This window comes from Glycine max, chromosome 20 (genome assembly GCF_000004515.6).
Source record: "Glycine max cultivar Williams 82 chromosome 20, Glycine_max_v4.0, whole genome shotgun sequence".
Taxonomy (NCBI): Eukaryota; Viridiplantae; Streptophyta; class Magnoliopsida; order Fabales; family Fabaceae; genus Glycine; species Glycine max.
The window spans coordinates 5,709,872-5,725,695 of NC_038256.2; positions in this window are offsets into that span (position 1 = coordinate 5,709,872).

Sequence of the window (15,824 nt, forward strand, 5' to 3'; positions counted from 1 at the left end):
GTCGATGGGCGGGTCCCAGGTATTAGTACCTTCGAGGGACTCGTCGTCGGATCTGGCATTTTAAACATAAAGAAGTAAACATGCAAATGGATGAGAATGGGTAGAGACACAGGAACAGATGAAGAAAGATCTTTGTATTATAGATTCAGGAACAAAAGACACAAAGCCTTAACAAAAGGAAACTCTAAAGCCTAGGCCCAACTGTAGAGCTTTTAAAGCCATAAAAAGGTTTACATTATGCTTGTCGCGTAAATGTCCGGGCGCTCCTCCACTCGCCAATTTCCTAGTCGGAAATCAGGAGGGCATGGTCGTACCAAATCCGACCCACTCGGGGCATCATCTTCGCATATTGCAACGACTTGGCCTTCGTCCCCTAGACCCACGCTTATAAAGCTCCTACTTATATGGCGGGGCGGGCTTCCTTCGTCTTCTTGCCTTAACCGCGAGCCTTGACTTCCGCTTTTCCTTATATTTGCCTGTGTGGGTTTGTAGCCTAACCCAAACTTCCCACGATTTCCTTTGGCGCTTATCAGGCTAGTTATGCCACTGTTGTCCTTGCCTAAACCCATTCCGGGCTCGTAACCATTCCCCAACATTACCCGGGCCACCATTACTGCCGTATCTGACAGGCAAGGTTGCCCAGAGAAAGAATCCACAGAGAAAATGCTTACCACCTCGAAAGACTGGAAAGCGGTTTCTAATGACTCCTCCGCGGCCTCCATATATGGCATAGAGGATGGGCAACTCACCAAGATGTCTTCCTCGCCCGATACGATAACCAAATGCCCTTCCACTACGAACTTCAATTTTTGGTGGAGCGTAGAGGGAACGACTCCCACCGAATAGATCCACGGACGTCCTAACAGGCAGCTGTAAGGGGGGTTGATATCCATTATTTGAAAGGTAACCTGACAGATGTGAGGGCCTATCTGTACCGGGAGGTCAATCTCTCCTTTAACCTCTCGGCGGGTGCCGTCGAAGGCACGAACTACCATGGAACTTGGCTTTAGATGGGAAGCATTAAACGGTAATTTCTCCAAAGTGCTTTTGGGAATCACGTTTAAACTCGAACCATTATCGATGAGCACCTTGGCTACAACGTGGTCCATACACTTGACTGATACATGCAAAGCCTTGTTATGCCCTCTTCCCTCGGCAGGGATTTCTTCTTCGGCGAAGGCGAGATAGTTGTTGGCGGTGATATTATTGACGAGCCCTCCAAAGCCTTCTACAGAGATATCTTGGGCCACATGGGCTTCGTTCAAAACCTTTACTAGCAAAGCCCGATGAGGCTCCAAGCTCATGAGTAATTCCAACAGCGAGACCATGGCCGGGGTTTTGTTGAGCTGCTCAATAACCTTGAACTCGCTTCCTCTAGCGATACCTCCTTCTTTCCATAGCCATCTCTTTTCTCCGGAAGACCTTTCATCGGGATATCCTCATTTGGAGTGACAGGCGTTTTATCATCTTGTTCTTCCACTACCTTTGCCTTCCCCTTGACGTTTGTGGGCTGAATTGGTAGGTCGGGGGGCGCAAACACGCGACCGCTGCGGGTCACACCGCTCAGCCCTGTGAGATTGGTTACCTTGGCCGACAACGAACTGATGTCGGTGGCTTCTTCTTCCTCTTCGTTCGGAGGTGTGTACCTCCATGGGACTGCGTGGCTGTTTTGGTATGGGAAAGGGACAGGTTTAGCTGCCGAGGGGTGTCGGGGCTTTTGCAAAGCTACGCCCTTGGTGAAATATATCACCAAAGGTTTAGGCCTTCCAGAACTTCTCTCATCCACGGACTGCATACATATATGCTGCTCTTCCCTCCCCTCATCACCGACTTCCAGTCGGCCTTGATCTATCATTCACTGCAATAATTCCTCTACTGCCAAACATGTTTCCAGGCTATGTAGCTCGCCGGGATGCAACAAACAAGAATCCTCTTTATGCCCACCGTGGGGAATCACACCTCCCTTTTGTAGGGCCTCAAAGATAAACCTCCTAGGGGTTGCCACGTCCTTTAAAGGTTTAGACCTGCACGGCCTATCTGACTCAATGGCATTAACCGCTCCCCCTCCGTGATTGGCGAGCGGGTTGGTTTTCACGTTGGGCCGATCCTCTTGAAATGTCAGCCATCCAGCATCTATCAAATGTTGGACCTTGTATTTAAGGGCCAAGAATTTTTCGATGGAATGCCCTGGGGTATTCCTATGGTACGTGCAAGTTGCGTTAGGATCATACCCCTTTGGGAAAAGGGGTTGGAAGATCTTCCCGGGAGTTATTACGGCCAATTGGTTGGCGATGAGGGACGACAAGAGGTCTTCATACGTCATTGGGAGTGGGGTGAATTCTGGAATTGGCCTCGAGGGAAAGTTCCTCATTGCATTGGAATTGTCGACGGGGCGAGTCGTGGTTGGAGTTGGAACTTGGGGGGCCTCCCTCTAGACGGGTGCCTTAGGCTGCATGGGTGCTAAATTAGAGGAGTTCCCAGCGTGAGCTGAGAAGCTCGGATGATGTTGCGCGTACTGATGTGTACCATGAGATGTCTGCGGGGGTTTGACCCATGCGGGTGCCGAAGTGATGGCGTGGGCATCTCCCTCCTTCCTTTTTGCCCCAGTTGCTCCGATTCTTTTAGCATTGGCACTTGTGGAGGAAACGTAATCGAACTTCCCTCTTTTCAACCCTACCTCGATTCTTTCCCCGGCGAATACTAGGTCCGCGAAGCTGGACGGCATGTAGCCTACCAACTTCTCATAGTAAAACACTGGCAAGGTGTCTACCATCATGGTGATCATCTCCCTTTCGACCATGGGAGGGGCCACTTGTGCTGCCAGGTCTCTCCACCGCTGTGCGTATTCTTTAAATGTCTCACCTTCCTTTTTGAACATATTCTATAGCTGAGTGCGATTGGGAGCCATCTCAGAATTATACTGATATTACCTTAGGAAAGCAGTAATCAGGTCCTTCCAAGTACGGATGCGGGAAGCTTCCAGATTAGTGTACCAAACAACCGCGACCCCGACCAAGCTATCTTGGAAAAAGTGTATTAATAGCTTCTCATCCCTAGAGTGCGCGCCCATCTTGCGACAATACATCTTAAGATGGTTCTTGGGACATATCGTCCCTTTATACTTGTCGAAGTCCGGCACTTTGAATTTTGGGGGGATAACAACATCTGGTACCAAGCAAAGATCCGTCATGTCCACGAATGGATAGTCACCAAAGCCTTCAACAGCCCTCAATCTCTCCTCGAGGAGATCGAGTTTCCTTCTTTCTTCGGTCGCCGGGGGTGGTCCTTCTGTGGACAAGATTATTGGCTGCGCTGTGAGGTTGGACTGAGGCAAAGTGTTGGGTGCCGGCCCCTCGACGGGGATCGGGGGGTAGAACTCGAAATCCCCTTGGGCATACTCTTGATGATCTTTGTGGACCTCGTCTGGCTGTCGAGGAGGCTCCCCTTCAAGGATGGGAGAGGAGATATGACCCGCCTCATCTTGCATGACTGGCGGCGTGTAATTAGGTAGCAATCCATAAGGGTAAGCCATCTGGTTGTATCCCAAATGGGGGTTACTGTTGTGCCCCAGTGTGCTCCTTCCTCGTCCTACTGTATTTGGGGGAGGATGGTGCGCGGTAGCTAGGAGAGTTGGGTCTGCTTTGGCAGCCGAACTGACAGCGGCCATGGTGGCCACATTTTTCTCCATGGGTTGCCTCATTCCTAGCATGGCCTCCATCATAGAAGCAATTTGTTCTTTCAAAGCCGACATGCCAGCTTTCATCTGTTCTTGTGTCTCCTCTTGATCACCCATCGTTCTAGATTTGGATCTGGTGCGATAGGGATGCCTTGTGGCGCGTTTAGTTATGGTTTTTTTCCTAGAAAAACCAAACGTGAGGAGTAGGTAAAAATTTATGAATGCATGCTAGGGATAGAATGCAGGGGTGATTTCGCACTGACTTTTGGAGTAAAAACATGGGATGAACTCATTTTATTCAAAAAGTTAATAACTAGTCAAGATCTGAGTGACAATACAAGTTCCCTAGCGGTTCCTAATTATATGGGCAATTAAATCTATCATATGCTGACAATAGTCGAGAAGTCCGTGGATCTCCTCGGGGGTGGAGTAGGTGTCCGCCATTGCTTTGGCCTTGGCTAGCAAACGGGGAAGTTCTTGACTCCCGTTAAAGGTAAGAGCAAATCGGTCCATCCACATGGTTGCCTTTAGGTGTAACGAGTCGATCACCCTTCCTCTAGCCTCTTTTTCCGCGTACACTTGGGCATACTCGTCCGCCACCCTATGCTCGTGGGTCGTGGCTAGACTTAGTTCTTCTTGGTACTTGGTGATGATAGCTAACATGTTGGTCTCTGTCTCGCATAAACGCTGAGACAAGTTTCTTTTGGTCCTTGAGCAAACGACTAACTCTTCTTTTAAAACCACGCTATGTGCTCGTGATCGGTCTCTCTCTTCCCTTCAAAGCTTGAGCTCACTATTGCTGCCCCACAACGCTCCACGGAATTTGTCACGACCATGCTCTTCCCTGCGAGCCCTCTTGGTTTCTTGTTCAAGGGCTTTTGCGGTAGCTGCATTTTCTTCTCGTAACCCAACACACTCTTTCCGAACGTCTGTAGCGACCAACTTGAATTTTTCTTTGGCAAGTCTCGCTTTTCCTAGTTCGGTTTTCAGAGCTCGGACTTCTTCATCCTCTTACGGAGCTTCGAAGTTCTCTTCGTTGATAATCTTTAACTTGGCGAGCCAATCTAAACCTCGTGTACGAACTTTCAGCCATTCATGATAACCACCAATGATGCCATTACAAATGCCCCTAAGTTCTTTATCTTTCCTTAACGGGCTTTCCCACGCCTTATGGACTCTTTGTATAACTTTAAAATTTTGCACGCCAAAATCTCTCATAAGGAAAGGAGACAGGCTTTCTTCCGTCGGTGCTCCCCTCATGGGGTACCCTAACTGTCTTATAGCAAGTGCGGGATTGTAGTTAATGCAACCCCTCGTTCCTATCAGCGGGATGTTTGGGTAGCCCCCACATGAGAAGAGAACTCCCTCATTTCCTTCTTTCCATCGTGGAAACCAGTTGACTGTTCTGCCTCCTATCCCAGCCAAGTGTTGGTCCCAATCTACTCTTCTTTTTTCGACACACGAGCGATGGCTTCGGAGCGGACATGGATGCCTTATGTCTTGTTGGAATAAGTGCGAAACCAACCATACACAAAGAGCGGGTAAACAACAGATGATTCGTGCACTACTCTTTTCGCACCTTCAGTCAAATGTGTCAAATAAGTCCACCAAGACAGCTACTACCGGGCTCTCTTTGCTATGGTGATATGAAAGGAAAGCATCAAATGCGCCTAGGTCCACCAAACCATCCACATTTGGAAAGAGGACAACCCCAAAGATTAGCAATGCTAATACATCCATAAACGGGATCCACTCCTCTTGATTCGCCATATCCCTCGCCTTGCCTTCTAAGTACTTCCGTGGTAGGCCCACTATGCCGTTTCGAGTTTGCTTTACGCGGTCCAATCCTCTCGCCGAATCCCTAACCACAATTGCAATTTTGCTCAAGGAGGGAAGAAACCCAGAGAAAAGATATGGTTTCCTTCCCCCAAGAGGACATCCTAGAATCTCCTCAAATTCTTCAACGGTCGGTACTAATTGGAAGTCTCCAAACGTGAAGCATCTCAAGGGCTGGTCATAGTATTGGGTGAGTGATGCAATGGCTTTTGTGGATATCTCTGCTATGGTCAAATCTAAGATCTTTCTGTACACCTTGCGGAAGGCTTGCATTTGGAGAGGTCCCATCAACCGCCCCAACTCCTTAATGCTGGTGATATCTAGGCCCTTAATCTTGACTTGATAAAAACCTTTTGCCAGTTTGATCTGTCCCCATGTTTACTAAAGTGAAACAAAAACCCGGTGCGAATCAAAACTCCGACATCTATTATGGGTGGAATGTATGAATGCATGAAGGAATGCACATGACACAGATGCAATTTATGAATACGGGAGCCTGGGAAATTGTCTCCTTCTTAGATACAACGTCTTAGGGTAGCAAAGTGCCCAATGTATGTATTTAAGAAGGTGACACGGACCCTCCGTTGGTTTGCCCAAGAAAGGGGATTAAGACGGAACCCACGCATGATGCATATGCGAAAGGTACAATACGAGGATGTCCATAGTACGACAATATTCATAAACAAATATAAGCAAAAGGGTACATGACACTTATGCATGGCAGTGGAAAAATGGCACGCAGCGTGTTTGCTTCGTGCCTCTATTTAAGGGACCTATATGGGAGAGAGCTAAAAAGGTTTTTAGTGATAATCCCCAAGGTGGTCATATCTCTCTTGATGGTCTCTAGAGGTATCATCCTCTGCAGTAGTAGGGACTACTAGCAACAATATGTTTTCAAAGAGAAAAACTATAGATGAGGGTTCACTGCAATCAAGCAAGTCGGAGACCTAGCATGATCACAGATTCACCTCCACTCCTTATGTTCCCATGAACCCGAGTATAGGGCCCTTTTTCAACTCACTGTGTGTTTAAATAGTGTTGGTGTTTGTGTGCATCAAATGAATAAATATTTACCCCATGCATACATTTTAAAACGCACTAAAAGCATCACAGAGTTACAATACAAGAACATAAGAAAAATAATGGGAAACCAACAAAGGAGGATGTCATGATAAAACATTGCACAAGATTAAATGGCCTAACTCTCAAAAAATACTCCCCAGTGGAGTCGCCAACTGTCGCAACCTACCCTTCGACAGGAGGGCGACGCGTGACTCGCAGGTGCGTGTTCCAAGAAAAGGAATATGCGCGAAGTCGCGACCAACGTTTATTTGATGAAAACATCGGAAAAATCGAAAAAGACGTGATCTACAAACTTTAAGTGAAAGGTTCGGGAGTTGTATTTACGCACGAGGAAGGTATTAGCACCCCAAGCGTCCGTCACAAGAGACGGCATCCTTTAATTAAATGTGCAAACATGACTTCAATTTTATGTTCCCTTTTACGACTTTATTTCTTTTTATATTTTTTATCTTTTTGCGGTCGACGAGGGTGTTTCCCTTGCTCCTACGTATTCCTTAATTGCGATAAGGAAATCATACCTACGTAGTTCTTTGTGAACAAAGTGTTTGGTTAAGTTGTTTTTATCCTTTTTGCAAAATATGTTTTTATTGAATGAAAGGTCATTTAAGGTGTTGGACCATTAAACAATCTTTCGATTCTTTTGAAAAGAGAGAAGACATTAAGGCATTGGACCATTAATGATCTTTTTATTTTTGAAAGAGGTAATGAAGTTACAAGTTGATTTTAGGCCTTTAGAAATCTACACTTAACCAATAAAAATGGAAAAGACCATTTCAAGGCGTTGGACTTTTAAAAATGACTTTTTAAGGAGATGGCAAAAGTTTGGTTTATGAATTGATTTTAGCCTTAGTTTCACTTTGGTTATTAGTCGATTCGATTAAGAAAGAAAAATCCCAAAGAGAAAACGTCCGATTGATTTTTTTTATTTATTTTACTAAAAGATATTTTTTATTATTATATTATTATTTTACCTCTTTTTGGTTTCCAACGTGGTTACGGCATGACCGAACGGTCGGATTTCATTTTAACATAAATTAACGGATATTACAATTCAAATGATCGGTGGAAATTTATTTTATTTTTTGATTAGGCTAGAAGATGACTTAAGTAAATGACTAAAGCACGTCAAAAGGGGGTACAGAAAGTAAATGAAACGAGAATAAAAGCACGTGTAAACAAATGAAGACCACTAAGGGTACATAGAATGAATTGAAAAGTTCGATTTCGGGAACTTACCGGTTGAAGACCGAAGAATGACGAAGAACGAACGAAGAACGCTGAAGAACGGTTGAAAATCTTCACGAAATCACCCACGAAAACGTTACGGAAGCGCCTCGGCTTGGGTTTTCTTCACGAAAACAATTTTTTTCACTAATTTCAAGTGATTCTCGAATTACCAGGAGGGTTGAACATTTTTTCCTTTCACCTCTCCCCCTATTTATAGGAAAATGGGGGAGAAGCTTGCCACCCAGCTCGCCCAAGCGAGCTCGGTTGCTTCCTCCAGAAGCAACCGCCTTCTGGAGGAATTTTCTGGAAGGCCCAAGTGGGCTTGGTTGCTATTTGCACCCCCATTTTTACTAAATACACCCCCTTGCTCTTTTTTCGTGATTTTTTTTCCGTAACGTTACGAAACTTTACGAATTTCGTAACGATGCTTGTTTTCTTTCCGTAATGTTACGAAACCTTACGGATTACGTAATCATCCCCTTTTTTGCCTTCTGGAACGTTATGGAGCTTTACGGATTGCACACTAACACTTCCTTTTAATTTCTGGCATGTCACGAAACTTCACGGATTGTGCTACAATGCTTTCTTTGGACTTCCGGCATGTCACGGAACTTCACGAATTGCCTAATGATGGGTGCCAAGTACCTCGAAGTGGTCAAACGAGGGTCGCATCCCAACAACGGATGGTCCCCGGACGAAATTAGGGTATGACACAAACAAAGAGTCATTTAAGGCATTGAACCTCGAAACGATGTTTTAAATTTTGAAAAGTGGAGGGAATCGTTAAGGTGTTGGACCTTGAAACGATCTCAAGTGATGTTTGATAAAAAGAAGAGGTTATGAATTGGTTTTATCTTGGTTTTATTTATTTTCTTTCAACTTTTTTAAAGACGACTTTACAATACTAGTGATCGGTTAAGATTGAACTTTACAAAGAAAATGAGATCATCGATGATTGATGAAGGAAATGAATATGCACAAAAAAACAAGGGGGACCCCTAAGGGTACATAGATCTCATTCAAATCTTAAAAACAAAACTAATCGATGGTCGCAAGAAAAACACTGAACAAGGAACAACGTAGGGATTGATCACAGTCGCAATTCAGCAACGCCTCATCTTCGTTTCCTCTTATTTCTTCTTCTTCTTTCTCTCTTCTTTCAATTCCCTCACTTTCTGACCTTGGAACCTCTCCTCAGCCTCCCCTTCACGCCTTTTTGTAGAAAAAAAGGCATTTGGGATAATGGCAGCTCACCCAGGCGAGCTGATACTTACTCCTGAAGTAATTGGCTCGCCCAGGCGAACTAGTACCTTCACCTTGAAGTCTTTTGCCCCTCCTTTTGGTATCTTTCGCATTCTTGATCAATGAAAAGTTTCTTGATCAATAGCAGAGCCAGAGGCTAGCATGTGAGAGCTAGGGTCTAGGAAACTCAATGAAAAGACTCTTTTGCCCCTCCTTTTTGGTATCTTTCGCATTCTTGATCAAAACATTGAATGATCATATGTTTCACGCTATAACTGGTGTTTAACACCGTAAGTCAACCAGCAAGGATCAAAAGATCAACGAACAATAGTCCCTGGATGAAATTAAGGTATAACAGTTGCCCTTCTCTACTTATCTTTTATTGGAAATAAAATGGAAGTAAAGATAAGGACACTAATTTCGTTCGAGTGACCTTGTTATTCGACCGGGCAACTGGCAAAAACCAAGGAAGTGAAACCAAAAAAAAAGAGGACATTAAAGTCTTATAAAACGTTAAATGGAGGACATGGTAGTCCTGTAGAGCAGAAGACACTTGAAGTTTTTTTTTTTGAAGCATTGAAATAGAGGACGTTGAGTCCTAAGAAGCACAAAGATAAGGAAATCGAGTCCTATAAAAGACAAAAGACGTTGAAGTCTTAAAAAGTGTAAAAGACAGAAGACATTGAACTCTTGTAAATGTAAAAGATAGAAGACACTGAAGTCTTTGAAACGTAAATGAAGACATTGTAGTCTTTGAAAGCGTAATTGACTGAAGACATTGAAGTCTTTGAAATGTAAATGAAGACATTGTAGTCTTTGAAAGCGTATGTTGGATCAAGTGGCCTCGGAATAATTAAGAAGGTGGGGTTGAATTAATTATGAACGTGTCTTGACTAATTAAAAATTTATCCTTCTTAATTTTACTAGATTCAATTAGGCTTTACTACTAAGTTATGAGAAAGTAAAGAACAGAAACAATAACTTAGACAAAAGTAAAGCGGAAATAAAAAGTGCACAGCGGAAAAGTAAAGAGTGTAGGGAAGAAGAAAGCAAACACAAGATTTATACTGGTTCGGCCACAACCCGTGCCTACGACTAGTCCCCAAACAACCACCGGTTCTTGAGATTTCCAATAACCTTGTAAAATCCTTTACAAGCAAAGATCCACAAGGGATGTACCTCCCTTGTTCTCTTTGAACAACCAAGTGGATGTACGCTCCACTTAAACAGATCCATAAGAGATGTACCCTCTCTTGTTCTCAGTATTACAACCCAAGTAGATGTATGCTCTACACTTGTACTACAAAGAATGTACGCTCCAATGTGTTAAGACAAAGAATTCTTAGGCGGTTAGTCCCTTGAATCTTTGTAAGGGGAAACAAAAGATATCTCAGGCGGTTAGTCCTTTGAAATCTTTTGTTCAAAGGGAAGAGGAAGAATCAAAAGAATTCTCAGGCGATTAGTCCTTTGAATCTTTTGGCAAGAGGAAGAAGGAAGAATCAAAAGAATTCTTAAGCGGTTAGTCCTTTGAATTCTTCTGGCAAGAGAGAGAAGGAAGAAAAGATAACACACTTTTGTTTTCCACAAAATTTCCACTTGCAGAAAAACAAAGTTTTGAAACCGAAGTTTAGAAAGCTTTTTGGCAAGAGCTTTTGCAAAGAAAGACAATGGGCAATGATCATAAAAGATTTGAAAGAAATATGTGTTTTGGATGCTTGTAAAATGCGTGCCAAGGTCTTGCTTTTATAGACTCTTCATGTCTAGTAAAAAACCATTGGAAGAGTTATGACTTTTGAGAAAATCATGTTAAGAGTTATAACTCTTAACTTTTTCTTCAAAACTATTCACTGGTAATCGATTACCACAATGGTGTAATCGATTACACAATGTATTTGATGAAAAGTTGTGACTCTTCACAATTGGATTTGAATTCCAACGTTCTGATTCACTTGTAATCGATTACTAATATAGTGTTTACAATATTTGAAAATCATTTTGGAACGTTACAAATCATTTGAAAATATTTTGAAAATCAATCTGGTCATTGGTAATAGATTACTGATAACTGGTAATCGATTACCAGAGAGTAATCACTCTGGTAACTTAGAAAATTTGAGAAAATTCTTTTGTATAACAAAACTGTGCTATTTGGTTTTTGAAAAATTCTTTTAATACTTATCTTATATGAAGTCTTGAATTGTTGCTTCTTGATTTCTTCTCTTGAATCTTGAATCTTGGAGTGGATTCTTGATGCTTGATCTTGAAGTCTTGAATCAATCTTGAATCAATCACTTGAGCTTTTGGCATCATCAAAATTGCTTGGTTCATCATCATGAAGCTTGCTTCTACAGCGTAAATGGCTGAATACATTGAAGTCTTTGAAATGTAAATAAAGATATTGTAGTCTTTTGAAAGCATAAATGACTAAAGACATTGAAGTCTTTGAAATGTAAATGGAGACATTGTTGTCTTTTGAAAGCGTAAATGACTAAAGACATTGAAGTCTTTGGAATGTAAATGACAAAGGACTTGAGTCCTATGAAAGCATAACGACAGTGGGCTTTGAGTCCTATGAAAGATAAGGACAGAGGACATTGAGTCCCATGAAATCATAAAACAAATGATGTTGAGTCCTATGAAACAACCCAATAGTTACTAGTACCAAAGGGCTCAACCTTATGAGAAAGCAAGAGATTGACTCTTTGAAAGGGTCTCTCATCCTAAACTTAAGAGATAGGACATTAGATTTAGGAACTGATATATGAAGAGAAATCTTCGCACTTATAGCCTAATATGAATATGATTTTTTGGGATGCAGATGCATGCAACCTTCATCTTGAAATGCGGTAAATGCAGGCTTTGTATCTAGTAATGCAAAAGGTTTTGAATCATGAAAATTGTGTAATGCTCATGACATTCTTTCCTATCTTTGTGATTTTATTTTGATTTGATTTTTTTTCTTTTTTTTCTTTTTGTGGAAAACACAAATTGACTCTCTTTTTGAAAGACGTGATAACTCATGAGACCTCATCCTATCTTTTTGAAAATCTCTTTGGGGACTCCCTCAGAGTGTGAGTTTTGTTTAATTTAGTCACTTGACAATTTTGTGTGACGACAGTGGAGCCATTTGACATTTAATCAATCAACTGAAATGATGATCCTAGGGTTTGTCCCTTTCCTTCTTGTTTAAAAACTTTGATTATTCTACACAGCAAGAAAACATAAGGCTTTAGGATCGATCGTGCGTCCCATTGAAGGATGGCAATGGATCGTCACACTTTGGCATGTGACCAAGTGAAACTTTCCTGATTTAAAGTCATAGAGTGATGCTAAGGGTCTGTTGATCTCACTGAAACTTGATGACATGGGCTGATGCCGAAAGAATTTATACTACAAAGGCCACCATTGGATTCAAAAGGATTCCTAAGGAGTCCACATGAGCAACTAACATCAAATGTTACCTTACTATCATAATTTTCTTTGGGCATTTCCCACGAGCTACTGGTTGAATGAGTTTTCTTCTCAAACGTGCAAGTGCAAAACCTAGAGGATTCTCTTTTTCTTTTTATATATATTTTTTTAACAATCACAAGCATGCATGGGTTCCATTCCCGAATCCTAACTTTAAAAGCAAAATTAGTCATTCCTTGATCCACATGGGCTTTATTGGGCTTGTAATGTTGTCAGGGGTAAGAGGGCTATGAAAGAAAGGATTAGAGAGGCTCAAAGAGTGTTTAAGGGTTACATTGAGTAAGAACCTCAAGAGCGTTGCTTGTACCTTTTGGGTTGGGCTCTACTCCTTTTATCTTATACATTAATCCTTATTGCACTTTGTGTGCCTTCCTTGTAAAATTTGAAGATCTTTTGTCTCTCTTTTTCTTCACTCTCCTTTGGCGGATTTTATTTTCTTTTTCTCTTTCATTGTTGCCCAACTTAATGCATGTGTTGTTTGCATTGATCTTCCTGCCGGTTTAGCGATGGTTCCTACTCAGGGTTTCTTTTTTGTTTTTTGTGTTGCTTTTAGAAAACAAATATGCTTTGGCTCGGAGGGGGTAGCAAGGGATAAATTAGTGTGTGGCATGTTGAGACACGGTCATGTGTCATTTCAAATCTTGACTAGATACTTTTGTAGTTTGGATTTTGGGACCAAACCCCTGATAAACACGCTCCTGATTCTTTCTTCTTTTTATTTTTTATTAACCCTAATTTTTGCTTAGGCCATCCTTTCGGGTTTTCAACCTACCAGATGAGAACTTCTGATCTGCCCTTAAGTTTGCTTGAGGCTCATGCATGGTGCCTCTCATTGCCCTAGTGTAGGGCTCTGAGGTATATATTGTTGTCTTTTGTCATGACCTTGTAGCAAGGAAAAATGAAAGAAACTATGCAGGTTTTCAAAAATCAATTTTCAAGGACGAGGAATATTTAAAGGATTTTCAATTGACAGATTAACTCAAATGACTCTTATTCTTGATAACTCACTTTTCTCTCAAAAATACAACTTTTAAGAATGATAAAATGAGGTCACATGAATGTTTGTACTTCTTATTTCTGATTTGAAGCACAGTCAATCAAACGTTTTTTTAACTTTTTACTTTACTCGTCATTTACGGCACCCTCACCAAACGTGGAGAATGAGCAATTTAAGCAAAGATGTAATTATGAGAGAATGAGAGACAAGGACATCAAATTTATCCATATTATTAGCATTATGACTATTGTTTACAGTAATGGCATAAACCTGAAAATCCTAATGAATCATTGGAGACATCTAACATCAACCTTCAAATTACCCCAAGCATCATACATAGTATTACTTGATGACATCAGAATTCACGAGCGATTCTTCTCCTCGAATCTAAGCCAGCCTGCATCAATCAGACTTTGCACCTTATGTTTCAGGGTCATACAATGCTCAATGAAATGCCCCAAAACTCCCTCATGATAAGCACATGTCACGCTGGGGTTATATCCTCTGGGAAATGGAGGTTGAGAAATCTTTGTTGGGCTTATGATTGCCATTGCATTATCGAGTAGATAGGGGAGTAAGTCAGCATATGGCATTGGATTTGGGGTGAATTCTACAGGCTTCTTTTCTGCAAAGTTCCTTCCCCGGTTGGCGTTTTGATTGGTATTAGGGGTGGTGTTTGGTCTTGGATATGCATCGGGTGGATTTTGTGGCCGATTTGGGGGTGGCCTTTGTGGATGATTGGGTGTTCTTGGCTGGTGGGGTGGTGGGTAATGAGCAAGACTGATATTGGCCAAGTATTGATATTGTTGGGCTAATGGGAAATTTGGCCATGCAGGAACGACAGTCACAACATGGGTTTCTCCCTCCTTTTTATGCCCTCCATTTTCCCCAGGCCTCCTATCACCAGAATTCATTGAAGCAGCATAATCAAATTTGCCTCTTTTTAGGCCTACTTTGATCCTTTCACCAACGAAAACTAAATCGGCAAAGCTTGAAGGAGTGTAATCCACCATCTTCTCATAGTAGAACACTGGTAACGCATCTACTATCATTGTTCTTTGAAAGATTCATGCTCCCTCTTACACATGTTCTTTAGCTGCATTCTATTCGGAGCCATATCAGAATTCTACTGATACCGCCTAATGAAGGCAATCATTAGGTCCTTCCAAGAATGGACTCGGGAAGGTTCCAGATTAGTATACCAGGTGACGACTGCCCCAATAAGACTTTCTTGGAAGAAATGCATCAACAATTTTTCATTTTTTGAGTATGCCCCCATTTTCCTGTTGTACATCTTCAGGTGATTCTTGGGGCAAGTAGTGTCCTTGTACTTATCGAAATCCGGCACCTTGAACTTCGAAGGGATAACGACGTCGGGCACTAAGCACGGTTCTGCCATGATAGCAAAGGCATAATCTTTGCCTCCTTCAATAGCCCTCAACCTTTCCTGTATATGATCAAATTCCTCCCTTTCCACTATGGCAGGAGGCAGTTTTCCCATTGCAAAATGCAAGGGTTGTGGTTGTGGGCGATACTGAGGGGGCCCCGGAGTGTTTGGCAGGGGTATGCCACCAAATGTCTGCCCCTCAGTGGCATATCCGAGGTGAGGTACGAAGTCGGCTACAGTGTGGCGGGGTACTTCATGTGTCTCCCCCATGGGTTGAGAGACATTGCATGATCAGATTGGGGTTGTTGGCTCCCAGTGGGTGTGGGAGTAGAGTTATCTATATTCCCATTGGGAGTGTGTGCAACATTGGGTGGTGTATGTTGGGAGGCAAGCCATATGGTGGAAAGGAATGCTTGTTCTGAAACTGCACAAAATGAGGGCCACCCGTACTTCCTAACGCTTCGCCTCCCTGCCTTACCATATCCTAGACTGAACGATTTACTTGATTGAGGCCACATGGGTGAGATAGGTCCACCTCAATGGCGGTACTCGCAGCAATGACTGTAGTCGTGTTGACCTCCAACATTTTTTCATACTCATCATGGCTTCCATCATTGTGGCCATTTGCTCTTTCATGGCCTCCATGTCGGCCTTCATCTGCTCTTGCACTTCCTCTATTTCACTCATTACTCTAGCTCTGGCACGCGTTCGGTAAAGGCATCGTAAAGCGCGTTCTTTCCTTATGATTACAATGATTACGAATCTGATTTAAAAAAGAATGCAATGAGCAATGCATCCAAATGTGAAAAGAAAAATAAGCATGAATATATGTCTATGATATATTGTTGAAGTATTGCAAGTTTTACACAGGACATTCAGTATAACATAGGGTCGATTCAATTCAA